Source organism: Chenopodium album, chromosome 11, assembly GCF_948465745.1.
Source record: "Chenopodium album chromosome 11, dcCheAlbu1.1, whole genome shotgun sequence".
NCBI lineage: Eukaryota > Viridiplantae > Streptophyta > Magnoliopsida > Caryophyllales > Amaranthaceae > Chenopodium > Chenopodium album.
The window spans coordinates 16,079,495-16,085,494 of record NC_137844.1 but is presented as its reverse complement, the minus strand read 5'-3'; the positions used below and the strand labels follow the sequence as shown (position 1 = coordinate 16,085,494).

The 6,000-nt window shown below is 34.3% G+C and overlaps 1 non-coding gene across 1 annotated transcript; it reads left to right on the top strand.

The window, feature by feature from the left end:
* LOC145569548 (small nucleolar RNA R71) lies at positions 1-107 on the top strand. Its single transcript, XR_014096144.1, has one exon. It is a non-coding gene; the product is annotated as a small nucleolar RNA R71 (small nucleolar RNA).
* The last annotated feature ends 5,893 nt before the right edge of the window (positions 108-6,000 follow it).

Genomic DNA, 6,000 nt, shown 5'->3' with positions numbered 1-6,000 from the left:
ATACCATGATGAGGGCATTGTCTCTGCAATCGCTTAAACCTTCTCCATGCCTCATATAGGGATTCGTCATTGGATTGATGGAAGGTAGATAGCTCGTTCCTTAATTTTGCAGTTTTCTCTTGCCCCAAAAATTTGACTAGAAAGGCCTTGACAAGCTTGTCCCACGTATCAAAGGAATCAATACCTTCATCTCGTAACCACTCCCTTGCACTATCCCGTAGTGAAAAAGGGAAAAGGCGTAGTCTAATAGCATCATCAGTGACACCATTGAGCTTCATAGTGTCACACTTCTCCAAGAAACTATCAATGTGAGTCATAGGGCAATCATTCGGTGAGCCCGCAAAAGAATCATTGGAGATGAACTGTATGAATTGGGGCTTCAACTCAAAAATCTAAGCAGTGACAGGTGGTCTAACAATACTAGAGAGGAATCTAGTTGTTGTATCTGGAATACCATACTCCAAAAGAGATTTTATTCCTGGATTGACCATGTTTCTTGTATTTTGATTTTTCCTTTTTCTACCTCTTCGTCTTCTTGCAGTAGCTTTGATCTCAGAATCAAATGGTGTTAAATCATCTGAACCTAAACTTCAAGTTTGCATGCAATAAAGAACTAAAACGGGAGATAAAAGACACGAGGAACAATAACTGAAGCAACAAAATGTATGCTTAGTAAAAACGAATCACAAATAACTAGAATGAAACCGTTAGTCCCCGACAACGGCGCCAAAATTTGATAGGCGTGTCACGCACTTAACAAAAATAAACCTAACTAGACCACTACTATGTAGATAGGGAAGCAAGGGTTGGATTCCAAGAGACTATGGTTCAACCAATTATAACGACTCAAGCAATTACTAAGCAAGGAATCAATTCAAGTAATAAGGAGTATACTAACTAATTAACTAAATAGCACAATTATTCTAAATAATAAGAGAAATTCGATAATAAACACATCCAAGATCAAGCACCACCACGAATATAATCAATGCATAGTCATTCTACCCCTAACATATAATATAATCGACAAGAGGAAAAATAATCCCTATAAAATACCAAAGGTCTCTCTCGAGTTATCAATGGCTACCCTAATCACAATCAAGCCTACTCTCGTGGAATCATGAAAATTAGAGACATTAAGCACATTACTCTAACTTCCTAATCATTCATTCAACTATTCTCATGATGAACTTCAAACCCTTAATTGATCTATTCAAATCCGTTAAAACCCAACTCTCTTTGCGATTAAAACAAAGGAATAATAACAATAATAATTATCTCTAATCTAGTATTGGCATAAACACAATCAATTAAGCATGTCAATTGCAATTATCATTAAAGAATTTAAAGAAATAATTCATGCATCAATCATATTATGGTTCCGCTAGATCTTAGAATAAGAAAACTACTCACTCATGATTATAAAAACAAGAACAAGAATTAAAGATAACATAATTAATAATAAAATAAATTAAAGAGAGTAAGAAAGTACCAAATCTTGAATTGCAATGAAAAATAAATTCTAGAGAGAAAACTAGGTCTAAGAGTTCATAAAATAAAACTAAGGAAATAAAGAAGTATTTATACTCCAATAGAAAAACCTAGACAAAAGATAGAAAATATCTTAAATTTCCTAAAATACGCGTCCAGGCACGGACATGCCAAAATTAGGCACGGACGTGCCTGACCGCACAAAGCTAAGGCTTCTTCGCTGGGGCACGGACGTGCCTACATGACATCTTCCGCAATGGCACAGACATGCCTTCTCAAAGGCATGGACGTGCCACCTCCCAAAAATGAGGCAGTAACTTCAAAAGGTTTTCCATTAATGAAGGCACGGACGTGCCTGGAATTGGCACGGACGTGCCTGAAATTGGCACGGACGTGCCTTCACTGCATCGTGCTTCACTCGCATCCACACGTCCATGCCCGCACAAAGGCATGGACAGCCTGCTTAGGCACGGACATGCCTCCATCGAGCACGGACGTGTCTGGGCATTTTTCTTCTTTTTTCAGCTTCTTTACTTCCTTCCTCGAGTAGGTACGTCCATACCTTATCCAACATGGACGTGCTTGACTTGAAAACTGCTCCAAATTATCTTAGCTTCAATCTTTGATCCTCGTGAACCTCGGTTTAGATTCGCAACACCACAAGATCTCCAAATTAGCTCCGTTAATCCTAAAATACATCAACAATAACAAAACTACCCATAAAAGCACAAAGTCATTGCAACTAAACCAAAGCAAGCCAAAATGAACCAAAATCAACTAAACTAGACTCAAAAACTAACTAAAAAGACTCTAAAAATACGCACAATACACGATATATCACGTAGAGATAGACTTAGGCGTATTACCACCGTGTGATTACACAAGGCTACTCAAAATACTTAACTCAATAACAAAACTTGTAGTGGAAAACTCAACTTTCTTTTTACGAGTGTTAACGTTTAAAAAATTAGTAACGTTGTTATGAGTACTCAAAATAGAAACAAAGACCAACATTTCTAAACTAGGTGAGGCAAATCCCGGGACTCCCATATGCTCATTCATGACTCCACCTGAAAATAGTCAACCCTGCTTTACCATTACGGTTAACAGGGCAAACCAAAACAAATAGGAAGTACGGATTAGTAAAATATGCTAAGTACGATAAGTGCAAGATTACGTAAAACACATTTTATTTGCAAATACGCTTTTAAAACCAATTCCAATAATTAATCCAATAAATTCCAAAACTCATGATTCAAAACCAATTCTCAAATATAATTCCAATAACTCAATAATTCAATAATAGTGATTAATAAAATCAAATCTTTTCAAAAACCCAATTTCCTCTCTAAGTGTGCACACCCCCCAAGCTAGTTTCCTACTATTTCAAGGCTATTCTCGAGGAAAGACTTGGTCATACAAAGTTCATAGTATTCAATGAATCCACATAGTGGGATTAATATAATAATCATGCTTGTAAAGATTTTATAAATAATTTAATAATTCTCATAAAATTCCTCTTTGAATAAAATCAACCTTTATAATAAAATAACTCAAAAACTCCTTTTGTATTTAATTCAATAAGCTTTTAAAATCAAACCTTTTTAAAAACTCTTTAAAATAATCCAACATACTTTTTAAAACCAAATTCCTGTAAACATTATAAATAATTTCAAACCATTCAAAACATGATATTAAAATCAATCCTTCAAAAATACATTTATTAAAACAAATATTAAAACCAATTCCTCCAACCATAATTTATTTCATAAATCGTAATTCAAATCAATTTAATTCAATCACCAATAAAATCATATAATACATGTTATTCAAACCAATCACTTTCGAAGGTATCTAGCCACCTAAACGTACCTTGATTCCGAATATCAACCAATACTTCGCACTTTCAAAGTTTAATCATGAATACACCTTGTAATTAACATAACCATAAGATTATTACAACATCTTTAGACATAAACCCAAATCTAATGTGCATGGACTATAAAACTCTCTTAAAAATTATACTTTAAAATAAAATTATAGCTTTGAAATAGATTTTATATTTTAGAAAACTAACCATGAAGAAAATAAAGGAATAGGATTAAAGAGAATTGAATTTGCGTTGAAAAGAATAGGCAAAAATTGCAGAGTCTATAACTCCTTCAATATAGCTCCAAATTGGGTGATACTTGAGTCTAACCTCAAGGATTTTTCGAGAGGAATAATCTTTTGTGAAACATCAAAACCCCAGAAACTGACCAGAAGTGCCCAAAAATTGGATCCAAAGATATACGAGCCGATTATGTGTGAAAAGAGTAGAAAGAAAAATATGAAAAGGTTTAGGAAAAAGAAGAATAAGGGAGAAGAAGAGAATTGGGTTTTGGTGTGAATTATATGAGAGGTATGAGGGGGTATTTATAGGCTTGCTCATGCAAGAATTATGGTAGGAGAATGTAGGAACAATTATGGTAAATTGGTTTAAGGAAATTACTTGGAGAATAGAGTTTAAAAATTAAGAAAGGCGTAATATTATGGGACTAAGAAATAATTAATTATGAAAAGTGTGTTGTCATGAAAAATAATGTGGCAAATGGCTTTACTTGGGGAATAATCAAGAATGATTTAAGGTAGGGAAATAAGATGAACAAATATTTAGGAGATAAAAAATAAGAATTAAGGAAAGTAATAGAATTGAGGAAGATAATTAAAATACAAAAATTACCAAAATAATTTTTCTCAAAATACAATATGGTGACCGAAAATTTGAGCTTTCCTCAGCTCATATTTTCGGACCTCCCTTTAAATATTTAGGCAATTATTTTGCTAGTTTTTAAGGAATAAAAATGATTGTGTAAATAATATATTTTGTATAAAATAATTAATTAAGAAAATAAAAATTATTCACTAAATAAATTCACTAAAAAAAATCATATTTTCTACACTTAGAAAATCTGAAAATCATAGCTTATTATTTAGGAAATTCGGACCTCTTAATTAAATAATTTAGGAAATATTTAGGAAATATAATTTTGTTTGATTAAAATATATATATATGTATATATATATACGGTTTTATTAAATAATAAATGGAAAATAAATCTTATTGATATGTCCACTTTATATAGTGTTTTACCCCCATCCCTTGGTCATATTTAGGAGTATTTTTGGCTCTACGCAATCACTTTTATTACTAATATGCGTTTTCTAGTATTTTCGTTAATTTGGTATATTGTTTTATAGGAAATTGCAGATTAGAAGCATTTTCCCGGACTTATTGAAGCCACTACGAGACATTGGAGTAGGAGCGCGTTCATATGACCATATTCTGTAGCCCAAGACCGGTGATTAAGGGCTCTGCGAAGAAGAGTTTGAGGCAGTGGGCCGAGCTTTAAGGACCCAAAGAGGAAATCCAGATTGGGCCAAGAAAGTTGCTCAATTGAATATCCATGAATGGCCGAGAGCTCGCTCGACCGGGGAGTGCCCTCGCCCTGAGGCGCGCCCGGCCAGGCGAGGAAGGAATAAGAAAAAGGCTTTCCGCCCGGAGGCGCGCCCGACTGAGCGCTAGTGGAGATTATCCCAGCAAAAAGACGGGCCCGGCCGGGCAAGAGTCCGCCAGACTGGGCGCGTGTTTTTGGAAGTCTGATTAGCGTCGTTTAATTTATTCTAACTTAGAATTTTCAAGCTTAAGTATAAATAGGCTTTTCTAACCATGATGCGATTACATCTTTCATTAGTTAAAATTCTCATATTTTAGTTTTAAGCTTTTGGTTTATACTATTGTTCTCTCAACACTTTTGGTTTTATGCAATTCATTAATTCCGTTTATTTTGGTAACAATTTCTTCCCCTTTTATTTTTAGTAATTTAATTGCTTTGATTAATTATGCCTTGTTTATTTGCTTTGCTTAGTTTAGATTTTAATATGTGTGAGTAGATTTATTTCTAGGGTTGTGGGGATCCATAAATAATATGAAGGGGTAATCTATTATTGTTGATTATATTTGTAGGCGTCGTTCGAAATGCGCCTACGTTAGCATGTTGTGAATATGCTTAGCACTCATAGGAAGTGGGAATTGACGTATATGATTAGGGGCAAATAAAGTAGGGAGCTGCCAACAAGTTTTTAAGGAACTTGTAAACCGTTCACGGATCATAACAGGCAACCACGAATAAAGGGACAACGATAGGCAACAACGATTGACCCGTGAAGGTTACACCCCATTCATAATCCATGAGATTACTAACTCCATATGGTTCGGAACCAGAAAAGGAGGATCGGGGATGATGGTAAGAAGTGAATCATGGAGTCACATTCGAATGTATTGGCCTCTACTCGATTCTTATAGTGAAAAGTATTCCCTGCGATCTCAAAGGCATGCAAACAAAGATTTAATTCGCTCCAAACTATAATTATGCTAAATTGGTTGAATATTAATGCAACATATAATTCAAAAATATTTGTGATCACTTAATTAAACAACAAGATTAAAAAGGAACCTAAGCCGGTCGT